At 35.9% G+C, this 15,327-nt stretch overlaps 1 pseudogene; it reads left to right on the top strand.

The window, feature by feature from the left end:
- Window positions 1-12,562, top strand: part of LOC136386473 (eukaryotic translation initiation factor 3 subunit F pseudogene) — a 145,115-nt pseudogene extending 132,553 nt beyond the window's left edge.
- Window positions 12,563-15,327: the final 2,765 nt, after the last annotated feature.

Genomic DNA, 15,327 nt, shown 5'->3' with positions numbered 1-15,327 from the left:
ACCCCTTTGAGTATATCCTGCAGTGGAGGTATTGAGATAATAAATTTCCTCACCTTCTGTATGTCTATAAAATTTTTATTTCTCCTTCATATTTGAAGGATACATTTGATGGAGTATTCTTGGCTGCTAATTCCTCACTTTCCATATTTTGAATGTTCTGATCCACTCTCTTTTGGCTTGTAGAGCTTCTGCTAAGAATTCTGTTGATAACCTTCTGAGATTTGCTTTACATTTTATGCTCTTCTTTTTCCTAGCTTCCTTGAAAATTCTTTTTTTGTCATTCATTTTTGACCATTTTTTTATGATGTGCCTTGGAGCAAGTCTGTTTAGGTTGAGGTAATTCAGTGTTCTGTTTGCTTCTTGGATTTGAGGCTCTAACTCTTTCCATAGGCTTAGGAAGTGCTCATCAATAATTTGATTAAGCTCTCAATTCCTTTTCTCCCTCTCTTCTCTTCTGATGTACCTGTTATTTTAACTTTTTATTTATTTTTTAATTTTTATTAATTTTTTTAACAGAGACAGAGAAAGAGTCAGAGAGAGGGATAGATAGGGACAGACAGACAGGAATGGAGAGAGATGAGAAGCATCAATCATCAGTTTTTTTGTTGTGACACCTTAATTGTTCAATGATTGCTTTCTCATATGTGCCTTGACCACAGGCCTTCAGCAGACCGAGTAACCCTTTGCATAAGCCAGCTACCTTGGGTCCAAGCTGGTGAGCCTTGCTCAAACCAGATGAGCCCACGCTCAAGCTGGTGACCTTGGGGTCTCGAACCTGGGTCCTCTGAATCCCAGTCCAATGCTCTATCCACTGCACCACCACCTGGTCAGGCTAATTTTCGTTAATTTTAATTTATTGTGTTAACATGGATTCAAATGCCCCACTCAATATAACACCCTCGTCCTCCACCCCTTTGTCCACCATTACACCCTCTTCTTCCCTCTCCTCCTAACTCCTTCCTCACTTCCTTCTGGGATTTTCTGTCCTGTTATATGTATCTATGTTATGTATGTAAAATTTCACTAATCCCTTCACCTTCTCTGATCCCATCCCTCATCCCACTTCCCTCTGACAGCTGTCCCTCTCATCCCTGTGACTCTGCCTCTGATTCTATTTTGTTCCTGAGTTCACTTTGTTCATTAGACTTCACATATAAGTGCAATCATTTGATATTTGTCTTTCTCTGAGATTATTATGCTAAGTGGAATAGCCAGGCTGATATAACCATTATTTTTATATTACTCTCTCTGATGAAGTCAGACAATTCTTGTAGAGCTCTCTGTTTTTTATTTTTTTATTAATGAGTCTCTTTTCTTTCTATAGAATCTCTAGTTGTGTGTCTTTGATGTCACCTATTTTTTTCTTCTCTCTGTCTTGTTGTATTAGCCAAACACGCTACCTCAGTTTTCAATTCATGTATTGAGTTCTTCAACTGTTTTTTAAGATTCAATCTCTTTGGTGAGAACTTTGTTGCTTTTTGAGCTCAGTAAGTTGCCTGTTGGTGTTTTCTAGCATCTTGTTGAGTATTTTCAGAAATTCAGTTTTGAATTCTTTATCATTTAACTCTAAGATTTTCATGTGATTAAGATAATTTTTCTGGATATTTTTCAATTTCTTTCTGAACTACATCTCTGTTTTGTGTAGCCATGGTATTTGATTTTTTTCTTCTTTGATAGCATTTGAGAATGGTGTTATTAAGAACCCTAGCAAAAATAACAGCTAAAGAAATGTACAATTAAAGAAAAAATACAGCAAAAATATAAAAATTTTAAAAATATGCCAAATAATAAAGAATAACTACAGAAATAAAGATGATAACCCCCTTAAAAATCAAAAGCAAATTACCCAGAAAAAATAAGAATAAAATATATAAAAATTAAAGGAAATAAAATTTAAAAGAGAGAAAGAGAACAAAAGAATAACAAGTATTAGCTCTGTGAAATTCCTTGGCTATCCTCCACTGCAATGTTGCTGTCACAATGATGTAAGCTGAGCTGCAGTCATGTATAGGTGGGTGTTGTGTGTTGTGAGGTTTTCAGGGTTTCAGCGTTACAAATTTGGCTTTCTGGCTTTGGCTTCCTGGATTTATAACTCTAGAAATGGTAACCTTGGGCTCTGGGCACTCCTTCCCACGTCTGAACATACCTGGGGACCAGACACAGATCACCTCTGTTCTTCAGGGGAGAGAGCGGCTCTGGATCTCTGGCTGTGAGGTTTGTCCATGCCACTGTCCCTACCATGATATGAGGGAGGCTAGATCTGGGAGGCTGAGGCCCACACTAGATTTGTCTGTTTCTGCTAAGTGTGGGCTGCAGCAGACCACAGAAACAATGTCTATGTCTTCATGATTTATCCACTTTGGTTTATCTTCTGGAATAAAGAGACTCAGTCACTTAGGGTTCCCCTTTTGGTACCTTTCAGACAAAATCCAAACAGCTTTGGCTTCCCTCCTCCCCATAATCTGGCAGTGAAAAGAAAAACTCAGTCTAGGTTTGTTTATTCCTCAGAGCCAGACTCAAATACATTTTATCTTCCACCTCTCTTTCAACCAGTTCCTCCTTTAGTCCATTCGATGTGTTGAGCTTTCAGGTTCACTTGCAAGGCCACCTGGGGTTCCTTTGCTATGTAATTTTTGTTCAATTTGTTGAAATTTCAAGAGGTGATATCATCTGTATTTCTCATGCCACCATTACTCTCCACATTTTCCCATTATTTTTTAAATGTTTTTTTCCCTTTCTCCCTCTATTTTAACTCTGGAGCTCCAATAAAGCATAGATTGTTTATTTTAAGCATATTTCATAATTCATGTTGGCTTTCTTCAGTCTTTGGTCCTTTTTAAAACTTTTATCCTTTTAAAATTACTTTTTGCCCTGGCTGGTTGGCTCAGCGGTAGAGTGTCGGCCTAGCGTGCAGAGGACCCGGGTTCGATTCCCGGCCAATGGCACACAGGAGAAGCGCCCATTTGCTTCTCCACCCCTCCGCCGCACCTTCCTCTCTGTCTCTCTCTTCCCCTCCCGCAGCCAAGGCTCCACTGGAGCAAAGATGGCCCGGGCGCTGGGGATGGCTCTGTGGCCTCTGCCTCAGGTGCTAGAGTGGCTCTGGTCGCAACATGGTGACGCCCAGGATGGGCAGAGCATCACCCCCTGGTGGGCAGAGCGTCGCCCCATGGTGGGCGTGCCGGGTGGATCCCGGTCGGGCACATGCGGGAGTCTGTCTGACTGTCTCTCCCTGTTTCCAGCTTCAGAAAAAATGCAAAAAAAATAAATAAATAATAAAATAAAATAAAATAAAATTACTTTTTTGACAAATTAATAATGAGTGTATTTGGAGTAAAATGTGAGGTGTTTTTATTTGTTTTTATATTTTTTAAATTTTTATTTATTTATTTTAGAGAATGGGAGAGGGAGATAGAAAGAAAAGGAGGCAGGAGCAAGAGGCATAAGCTCCTATATGTGCCTTGACTAGACAAGCCCAGGATTTCAAATTTGTAACCTAAGTTTTCCAGATTGATGCTTTATTCACTGTGCCACCAGTCAGGCATGAGGTGTTAATATATATATTCTTTGTGAAATTACTAGTGAAGTTAAACTAATAAACAAATCCATTTTCTCCCATATTGTCATGTGTGTGTGTTTGTGTGGTGAGAATACTTGATATCTAGTTTGTTAGAAAATTTTATAGTAACAAAGAATAGAATGTAGAATGATGCCTACCAGAGAACTGTGGCAGGGGGATAGGACTAGACAATATTGATTAACACGTACAGAACTTCAGTTTATAAGATGAATAAGTTCTGGAGACGTAACATACAGTATAGTGACTGTAGTTAATAATAATATTGTCTTATTTTTGTAGTGTCAAGATTCTTAATAAAATTTCAATTTAAGAGTTTATCTACATGAGAATATTAAGCATATTTGTGTTTTACCTTTTCATCTTTCCTTATGTAAATTTGTGGATATCTTCTTCTATCTGTTGTTCAAGTGTACTGGCCCTGGGCACTGAGGATGGCTGCATGGAGTTTTTACCTCAGGCTCTAAAATTAGCTTGGTTGTGAGCATGGCTGCAAATGGGCAGAACATTGGCCCCAGAAGGGAATTACTGGCTGGATCCTACTCAGAGTGCATGTGGGAATCTGTCTCTCTATCTCCCTTACTCTCATTTGGAAATGAAAAATAAAAAGTTAAAAAGAAAATGTAAAAGTATTAGAGAACTGGAAGTAAAAGCAGAGAATAAATGGTATATAATGACAGAGGCTTTGTGTTACATCTGTGGATAGTGATTTTGATGAACAGTGAGTTGAGGAAGACTGCTTTTTCAATGACAAGGATCATTTTAAGAGCTATACCTAGTTTTATCTAAGTACATTCAATAATAATGTTTTGGCTAAAATTGGAACCATCAATAATTGGAAAATATTCAATATATTTGTGAAAGTCAGTATGTTCTGTATTGAATCTACAGATAATACCAATTATTTTTTTGTTTAAGCTTGCATTATCTAATTTAATTTAATTTTTAATTTCTTAGCAAGAAAAAGAGAGTTACAGACAAGGACAGACAGGCAGGAAGGGAGAGAGATGAGAAACATCAGTTTTTCTCTGCAGAGTGAGTGATCCCTTGCTCAAGCCCGTGACCTTGCGCTTCACACCAGCAACCTCTGGGCTCAAGTCAGCAACCATGGGTTCATGTCTATGATCCCTTGCTCAAGCCAGCAACCTTGCACTCAAGCTGGTGAGCCCACACTCAAGCCAGATGAGCCTGCACCCAAGTTGGCTACCTCAAAGTTTCCACCCTGGGTCCTCTGCATCCCAGAACAATGCTTTATCCCCTGGGCCACTGTCTGGTCAGACTGTATTATCTAATTTTGAACTAGGATATTTTCCTGTATTATTTGAGATGAATATTTTCAAATCACTCAGGCAACATTAAGCCCTTTTAAATTTTAGCCTCCTTTAAAGGAGTTACCAATCTGAGGGGGGAAAAGCCACCTGCTACACTTTTAAAATTATTTATATTGAAAATAAAATAAAGAGTTTACCATCATATATGTGTCAGGGTCAAGGCTTCCTGAGATCACTGAAATAAATGTTTGCACATTTTGTGAATGGGAAAGGAAATTTCCTTATAAATGAGAATGAGAGTAAGTACAGAAAATGAGCAGCAAAGGCAAAAAGGAGAAACTTTATAAATGAATGAAGGTAAATTGATAGCAGATATTTTACATGTCAGAAAGGAGTCATAAAAATGGTAAGGTGATTATAGGCTAGCTTCTGAAAAAAGAAGTTTCTCATAAAAGAAGATGATATATGAAATTGGTGATGAGAATTGCAAAAGAAGAGAGGAGCACTATAGTATCAACAAAGCACTAAGTGAAAGCTTAGGAAAATAAGAAATGACAAACTGAGGAGCAAACTACCATCTGACTATGATGGAATCATTCAGGGTCTCTCAACCATTTTACTGCAGTTTCCTGAGACCCTCAGGATAAATACTAAGCCTTCCATGATACAATCAGTGTTTTGTGGTGTATTTTATTCTTTTTCATTACATGGGTTATAACTAAAAACCATTTTTTTCTAAGGACAGTTTTCAATTCATCAAAGATAACCAATGCTAGATAAATGACAGGTCCCAAAGAATAGTAGAGTTTTGTGTTACATTTACTGTAGTAAAAGCAGATGCAGTTTTTCAAAATTTCAGGTTATACTTATTTTTTAATGAGAGAGACAGAGAGAGGAACAGATACAGAAAGACAGATAGGAAGGGAGAGAGATGAGAAACATCAATTTTTCATTGCAGCATCTTAGTTATTCATTGATTGTTTTCCCATATGTGCCTTGACCGAAGGGCTACAACAGAATGAGTGACATTTTGCTCAATCCAGTGAACTTGGCCTTAAATTAATGACCTTGGGCTTTAAGCCAGCGAACATGGGGTCATGTCTATGATCCCGCACTCAAGCCAGCAACATTGGGGTTTCAAACCTGGGTCTTCTGCATCCAAAATTAATGCTCTATTCACTGTGCTACTGCCTGGTCAGGCACATACTTCTTAAACATGAGAAAAATCAATGATTCTGTGTGCCAATACAGTATTAATTGAATTGCATTTTTAAGATGTAAGCTTCTGGGATTTGGAAGTTTCTGAGGAGATCATACACACCAGAGGTGCATTGTTAAGAAAAGATATTTGGTAGGGGTAACAATTACAAACTAGCTGGTTAATGAAGACATTTCATCATGATGTTTGTTACTATATATGTCCTATACCTTAAGCTATAAACTTCTGCACCTCATCTTTATGTTTTATATATCAAGAGTTAGAAAACAAGGGTTATGAAAAATTAAAAAAAAGTAAGTGTATTAACCACCATTATTTTATAGCACTTTATATTTTGTCAGCTACTTTCTTATGCCTTACATCATTTGATATTCAGCATACTCCCGAAAATTATGCTTGACAGATCCTATTTTTCTTTTGTTTAAAGAAATGTAGGCTCATAAAAAGGTTAAATAACTTACGCCAAGTCATGTAAGTAGTGAGTGGCAGCAATTGGACTATATTCTTTGTCTCCTGACATCTACTCCTGTGCTTTTCCTGCCACACCATGCTTTCAATTTTAAATTCTTGCTAACTTGATTCTTCACTTATTACATTTATTTCTTCTCATATCTTTTCTCTTTTCCCTATTGTTAAGACATAAAAAAAGCCACATTAGATTTTTATTCTTTCTTTTTAAGGAGCATCGGAATCCTTTGTGGGGTGAGGTTGTTACAATTCAAAACTGAATTTATGACTAAGGCTCTATAGGATGAATAAATTACACTATTTGTGTGCATTCTTGTTCAGATTTATGGGCTTTGAATCTCTTAGACATCCTTTTCATTCCGTCTCCTTGTTGTGGTGTGAGTTTGTGTGCATATAGAAGATGCAGACAGAAAAAAGACTAACATACTATCTTACATAATTAGGGTATCCTGGGTTCCATCTCTGTGAGAGTCATCTCTGGGCATCAAACAGTGTGTCAGGTCTTTATATGTAAAGAACGGCATGATATCCTACTTTGAAGGGCCAGTTTTCATCCTAGTATTACTCTGATTTATAGGTAACTTTTTTGAAAAACAGGCTATAGACTTTTTTATTCATAATCTCTCTATGAGGTATATTTTTAGCAACTGTACAATCTGGGCTTTTCTTTAGTTATGTTTGCTTGTTTGCTTCTTGTCTAAAAGCATTACTATAGTGGCTGCTGGGCCTGGGTAGGTCAGAACACATTTTTTGAAGCTTGAATATGGTTTCTTTTACAACAGCAAGAGGAAAATGTTTTATGTAATTGCCAATGCATGCAACTTGATTCTGTCATTTTTTTTCTCCTTAAGTAATACCAGTCTGGAAAGCAGTTATGGGTAGCATATCTCCTTGGAAAGCCAAGACAGAATGAAGACCATGAATATTTGAAAAACTTTGTCACAACACAAAGTGCTCTAAAAATTAGATAGGAAGATAGGGAAAACACATTTTTTTATTCCATACAATTTTTAGAGAGTCAGCCTTAACTTGAAATACTGTCCAGTCTTAATTAGAAAAAGTATAAAGGCAATTTTCAAACTTAAGAGTGCTAGAATTCCTTCCCTAGATACAAGAAATGTATGCTTAGTTATAATCTGTTTATTCAGATTCTCTGATTCTTCCTGATTCAGTTTTGGAGAATTATATGTTTCTGGGAATTTATACATTTCATCTAGATTGTCCACTTTGTTGGCATATGGTTGTTCATAATATTTTGTTACAATTATTTGTATTTATTTGCTGTCAGTTATTCTCTTTCATTTCTGATTTTATTTATTTGGGAACTCTTTCTTTTTTCTTAATGAGTCTGGTTAAAGGTTTGTCAATATTGTGTATCTTTTCAAAAAACTAGCTCTTGGTTTCATTAACTTTTGTATTTTTTTCAGATGCTATTTTGTGTATATCTGCTCTAATCTTTATGATTTCCTTCCTTCTACTCACTTTGTGCTTTGTTTGCTGTTCTTTTTCAAGTTCTTTTAAGTTTAAAGTTAGATTGCTTATTTGAGATGTTCCTTGTTTTTTGTTTTCTTTTGTTTCATTTTAGAGAGAGAAAGAGAGAGAGAGAGAGAGAGAGAGAAGAAGGGAGGAGATGGTCTTTGTTTTTTGAGGTAGGCTTATAATGCTATGAGTTTTCTTCTTAAGATTGTTTTCCCTGTGTCCCATAGATTTTGGGTTGCTGTGTTCTCATTTTCTCTTGTTTCAAAGTATCTTTCGATTTCTTCCTTGATCTCATTGTTAACCTACTCATTGTTTAGCAACTGGCATTTAACTTCTGTGGTCTTGTGTGTTTTTCAGGGTTTGTTTTTTTCCTTATGCTTGATACCTAGATTTACACTATTATGGTTAGAGAAGATCTTTGATACAATTTCAATCTTCTTAAATTAATTAAGATTCATTTTGTATCCTACTGTGTGATCTAGTTTTATGAGTGTTCCATGTGCACTTTAGAAGAATTAATATTCTGCTGCTTTGGGGTTAAATGTTCTGTAAATAGCAATTAAATCCATCTGATCCAGTGTGTTGTTTAAGGTCTCTCTTGCCCAGTTGATTTTCTGTTTGTAAGATCTATCCATTAATGCCAATTTGTTAAAATCTCCTACTATCACTTTATTGCTGTCAATATCTTCCTTACATATCTAGGTGCTCCTAAGTTTGCTGCATAAATGTTTACAAAGGTTATATCTTCTTGTCAGATTGCTCCCTTTATTTTTATGTTGTGTCCTTCTTATCTCTTACTATAACTTTTGTTTTAAAGTCTATTTTGTCAGATATAGGAATTGCTACCACAGCTTTGTTATTTTCCTTTTTATTTGCATGAAATGATATTTTCTGTCTTTTTATTTTTAGTTTGTGTGTATCTTTTGTTCTGAGGTGGGTCTCATTTAGACAGCATATTATATGGTACTTGTTTTCTTATCCATTCAGCTAGGCTGAGTTTTTTGATTGATACATTTAAGCCTTATAAATTTAAAGTGATTATTAATACATACCTACTTATGGCCATTTTATTCTTTGAACTATGTTCTACTCTTTCTTCTCCTTCTTCTCTTTCTTCTTTTTATAAAAAAGGCCCTTTAACATTTCTTATAACCCTGGTGATTCCATTTCTTGGAATATATTTGAAGAAACATAAAACATTAATTCAAAAGAATATATGTACTCTTGTGTTCCTTGTTGTGTTATTTACCATGACCATCCGTAAATGAGAGGATAAAAAAGCTTTGGTATGTTTACACAATAGAATACTACTTTGATTTAAAAAGTAAGGAAATCTTACTCTTTCTGACAGCACTGATGGACCTGGATAGCAAGCATTATGCAAAGTGAAATATACCAGTCAGAAAAAGTCAAATACCATATTATTTCACTTATGTGTGGAATCTAATGAACAAAAACTAACAAATGAACTAGAAGCAGACTCATAGACAAAGAACAGACTTATAGTTGTCAGAGTAGATAAAGGTTGTGGACAGGTGAAAAAGTGAAGGGATTAAGGAAAAAACAAACAACAAACCTCACAGAACCAGACAACAGAATGGTGAGTACCAAAGGGAAAGAGAAGTTTTAGGGAGGTAGAAAAGATTGTAGGGCGTATATATGGTAATGGAAGAAGACTTGACATGGAGTGGTGATCATGCAATACATTATATAAATGATGTGTTATAGAATTATACACTTGAAACCGATATAATTTTATTACCAAATTCACCCTAATAAATTCAATAAAAAGAAATATATGCTTAGAATCTAACTAGATGAGGCAGCATAAAAGTGATGGCCTTAACTTATATGAGATAAGATCATAAGTGAATAGTTTCTTTTAATTAAAACATACTGAAGCTGATATAACCCATTGAATGTTATTGTCGTTTACTTAAATTCGTTGCAGTACTAACTCTTGTTATAATGAGGTTGTCAGAGCTTCATTAATTGTTCTGATTAATCTGAACAAATGCTACTTGTGAATAAAAGAAAAAAAACACAGGATCTTTTTTGTGTGCTTTTAAAAGAGCACAGAAGTCTTTTTGCTGAGTACATTTTTAAAAGCAGCTTTTTGAATGGCATTATTGAAATGAGCTATAGCTTCCCAATCTGAGAACAGACATATCTGTTCTGATCACTTTGAAAAGTGTTCCATTTATGTTTGCTGAAAATTAATCATATTATATCATGGCCGCACTTTAGCTCCCCTTCAAATACTTACATTATAAATTGTCTTTATAGTTCTGTTTGACTTTAGCCCATTTCTCAATTTTTTTTCATATCAGTAAATGTGGATTTTAGTTATATATTTTCCTAAGTGATGCTTAACTGAAAGAATAATAAAATTAATATACTTTAATTTGCATGCAAGCCAGATGAAGAGTAAGGCAGTATTTTAAAACTACTGGTCTTAAATCCTCATATTTGTCAATGTGTTCCAGGAGAATATTGTTTTGTTAAAGGTAATAACAACTAGCATTTGTTTCCTTACATAATTAACAAAAAACATTATTTTAAAACATTTTTTCTTAATATAGATAAGTTTGAGAGACAAGTATCATTCAACTCAGGCATTATAAATTTCCCAAATGGTTATGACCATATTATAACTTTAATAATTTTTACTTTTAATCATATATTCACAGAATTTAAAAAAATGTTTATTGTATTAATTTTAGAAAGAGAGAGAGAGAGGAAGGGAGAGGGAGAGAGAGAAAGACATTGATCTGTTCCTGTATGTACTCTGACTGGGGATTGAACTGGCATCCTCAGTGCTTCGGTACAATGCTCAAACCAACGGAGCTATCCGGCCAGGACTATTCACAGAAATTTATACACTTAATAAAATGTTAGCTTAAGGCAGGAAAAATCAATAACAGCATTAGTGAAATTTTAGTCAATAGGGTGAAAAAAATAATAACATTGTATATATTGTACCTTAAGATGTATTTTTACTACAGTCATAAGATTCCCTCAGCTAATCCAATTCTAATTCAGTATACTAAAAGTTTTTTTGAATGGCAGATTAATGTTACAAAGAAGAAGTAGAATATTAATTATATGAACTTTAGCTCTTTCTTTCATTGGGAAGGAAGACTACAGGCACAGTAAATCATGTGGGAGAGAAAAGCTGGTGAATAAAATACCAATACCTTTTTTATTAAGTTGTCATTTAGAAAAATAACAGCAAAATTATAAAAATAAATGATTTATTTCTTTAAATATAAAATGCAAGAACTAAAATAATTAGTTGCCTATTTTTTATTCTATAACATTTAGTAACATTTTAACTTTCCTTTTATAAACATTTGGTTCCCAAACCAAAAGCATTGTATTATTTAGGAATGCATAGGTTGAAATTATGTTGATATTATGTAAAGACAAATATAATTTTTATTAAATTATGATCATAATTGCAGATTATGTTAGAAATAAATTTCATGTTAAGTTTGTATTATACTCTGTCAACACAATGACACACCAACAGTACCTTGGCCCCTCGAGCCCCATCTTCAGTCCCAGACTCTACACCAACCTCAGCTCTAGATCTGGCTCCAGTTCCAGCACCATTTCCAGTCTGAACTCCAGCACCAGTCTTATCCCCAGAGCCAGGGGCAGCAGCATCTGCAAATGCATCTCCAGGCCAGAAGCTGGCCTCAGACACAGCACCATCACAGAATCCCAGCAAAGATATAGTCTGTTCCTGCACTACCATGCTCCTTCCCTCGTGGCCATGTGGTTTGGCTGCACCCGGTCATTTTGGCTTCTGTTATGGACAGCTACAAGTGATGCAGTGGGGGTGTTTTCTTAATTTTCAGTACTCTGCTGGAAACTGTTGGCAAACACTAAGTGGAAGTCACCAATTACTTTTTGGTGCTGCACAGTTAGAAGATAAAATGGCTGTTGACATGTAATTTGATAAGAACATATATGAATTGCAAAAGAAAATTTCTCCATAAAGCTTATCCTGGAGTGGCAAACTGAGCAATCTGTCCTAATAGTACTACAGCTAAGAAGCCTCCAGCCCCATTCACTTATTATAATTTTGGACAGGAACCTCCAGAATGGTCACAGGAACATGAAGGCTTATCTCAGCACTTTAATGGGTGTCCCTAAGAGGACCATGAGGTCACACCTCTAACAATGAAATGTGCATATTTTGACACTGAACAAATTGGAGTTGACCTGATCATGAAGACCTGTTTTAGCCTCAACCAGGTGATTGGACTTTCAAGTGACTTGCGGCAAATTAGCAGGGTCATTGGCTGGCATCCAGGATGCCCTAAGCACAATATAGCAGTATGTAGATGTACTGTATGGAAAGGTGTCAGCTGACAATACCATAGGATGCTTCTTGATAAATTTGATTAACAAAATACCCAAGATATTTCCTGATGACTTTGAAACCATGTTCAACAGCAACATCAGGGACTGCTGATGATCTCCTACCCGGCAATTCTCACACAGTCACAGATTGCTTTCAATGAGAAACTTATAAACCTGTGAATGGGCCAAGCAGCACTCCTTCCACCTGACCCTAATTCTAAGACTCAGAATAGAGTGAACTGAAAATGGCTTCCTGTGGTTTCAGTCACACTGAGTCAACTGCTTGTGACTCTAAATAAACACAGCCTATCTTTTGTAAATAAAAAAAGAAATAAAATATGTACTAATATACTGATAAACATAGGTTTTTTGCTTTTATTGTTTGTTTATTTTTGTTTTACCTAAAATATTTGCCTTATTATTCCATGGAAACAACAAAATATTTTTTAGTATTTTTAAAGTATTTTCTGAGGCATTTCTTAGGTCAAAAGGGTAGAAATAATTTTCTAGAAGAAATGAAAAATTGTATAAAAATTGGTCTAATTGTGTTTTATTTATTTATGTATTTGGTAGTTAGAAACTCTTCTGTAATTGAATAATTGTTCTGAGATCAATAAATTTCTTTTTCTTTTTGGGGTTAAGAAAACTCAGAGTTCTGTTTGCTTCTTGAATTTGTGGCTTTAGTTCTTTCCACAGGCTTGGGAAGTTCTCATCTATTATTTGTTTGAGTATGTTCTCCATTCCATTTTCTCTCTCTCCTCCCTCTGGTATACCTATTATTCTTATGTTATTCTTTTTGATGGAGTCAGATAATTCCTGTAGGGCTATCTCATTTATTTTTAATTTTTGAGTCTCTTTCTTCTTCTCTCTGTTGTGCCTCAAGTTGCTTGTCTTCTATTTCACTAATCCTACCTTCTATCTGGCCTGTTGTATTAGCTAAGCTTGTTACCTCATTTTTCAGCTCGTGAATTGAGTTTTTCATCTCTGTTTGATTTGTATTTATAGTTTCAATTTCCTTGGAAATATATTCTTTGTGTTCATTGAGTTGTTTTCTGAGCTCCCTAAATTGCCTTTCTGTGTTTTCTTGTATATCTCTGAGTATTTTTAGGATTTCTATTTTAAATTCTCTGTCATTCAGCTCCAAGGTTGCCAATATATTAAATTTTTTCTCCATAGATTTTTCCTCATCTATCTGTGTTACCTCTTTTTCTTTTGTATCCATGATATTTGATTTTCTCTTCCTTAATGGCTTCTGAGGGTGGTTTTGTTGATAGTATTAATGAGATTTAATAAAGAATAAAAAGTTAAAAAAATTAAAAATCGAAGAGTTTTTTTAAATTAATAATTAAATAAAGAAAAATAAAATAAAATACAAATTTTAAAAAGGAAATTATTTCCCCTCTGCTTTTTTCCTCTCCTCTCCTCTCCCCTCTTTCTTGAGAAAATCTTGTGGTGCACTGTAAATTATATTGTACTAAATAGAACAAACAATGCCTGTAATGGAGGGCCTGAATTGGGTAGAAGTAATAAAGGGGCAAAATAAAAAAATTGAAAAAAGGAAAAAAAAAGATGGCATGGACCCACAAAAAGCAAATAAGGAAAAAATTTGGGTCAAGAATAAAATAATTTGCTTTTAGGTGTTGGTTGACTAAGTTATGATGAGAGGAATAAGAGGAAAACAGGAAAATGGTGGGACAAATTAAAAAATTACTATTGTATTCAGTGGAACAAGAACTAGATAAAATGGTGAGCCAGGAATGGGAGCACTGCTAGAAGTTAAAAAGGTGAAGTAAAAACCCCTCAAAATGCCACAAACATAAGTTTGAGTCCCAGATAAGATAATTTGTTCGTTATTGCGATTTGAATGAGAGGAGACGTAAAGGAGAAAGGAAGAAATTAATATAGAGGGAGAAAAGAAAGAGAGAGACAGAGAAAAAAAAGAGGGAACCACTAAAAGAAGAAAAAAGAAAAAAAGAGGAGAGAGAGAAAGAGTTAAGGGTTTTGGAGTGCAACCCTCATAGAGAGAAAGGAAGAGGAAAGAAAAGATAATGGGAGATGTAACACTTTTGGGTAGTGTAGTTCAAGGAGAGGAGAGAATAAGACCAGCAGAGAGTTAAACGACCAAATTGGAGGAGGAAAAAAAAATCAATAATGAAGATAAGAGAAACAAACGAACAAATATAATAAAATGGGATAGGTTATAAAGTTTGTGGATTATTCTTGATTTTGGGAGGTTATCTTCTTGCTTTTTCTTTTCTCTCCCTCTTCCTGGTCGGTGACTCTGTACCCCGGGTTCTGCCCCTTTGGCATGCTCAGGTAGAGGTTTGCAGTTGATAAGTCTCTATGGTGATGTCATGTATTGTGCTTCAGTCTCATTGGCAGTCGAGGCTCATTAGCATTTATAGGCTCTGACAGTGAGAGAGTCTGTGTTCCTGGAGCCTTTCTCCTAGTCTTTCCTTCCTCAATTAGTAGCCTGATAATCCAGCTATGGGGTTGCTGCTGCATCTGCCTGGATAGTAAGAGGCTCAAAGAGCTGGCCACTCCCCACTCTATTCCCACTCTGCACAGGGCTCTGGGTAAGGCTCAGTCAGTCAGAGCTGCTAGCATAATCAGGTGGGGCTTCCGTCCACTCAAAGACCTCTGGCTCTGTCACTCTGTCACTCTGTCTGGTAACACGGGCGGGCGCCCACTCCCGGGCGCTTGGAGGAAACTCTCGCTCACTATCTGTGCACAGACCAGGATATCAGGCCGGCCGTGTCACCCTCTGAGTGAAACCCCCGCCCGTACGGAAAAGTTCCAGCGTTGAAATTGGCTCTCGCTCCCTCCCTGTGCATGGCTTTTTCAGGGTGCTGGGGCGAGCTGGAGGTTCTGCTTTTGGCCCACACAGAGTCCCCTGACTCTGCCCCTCTGTGGGATAACATGGGCGCCCACTCCTGAGGTGCTCG

This window comes from Saccopteryx leptura, chromosome X, assembly GCF_036850995.1.
Source record: "Saccopteryx leptura isolate mSacLep1 chromosome X, mSacLep1_pri_phased_curated, whole genome shotgun sequence".
Classification (NCBI taxonomy): Eukaryota; Metazoa; Chordata; class Mammalia; order Chiroptera; family Emballonuridae; genus Saccopteryx; species Saccopteryx leptura.
This window is presented reverse-complemented; position numbering and strand designations above follow the sequence as displayed.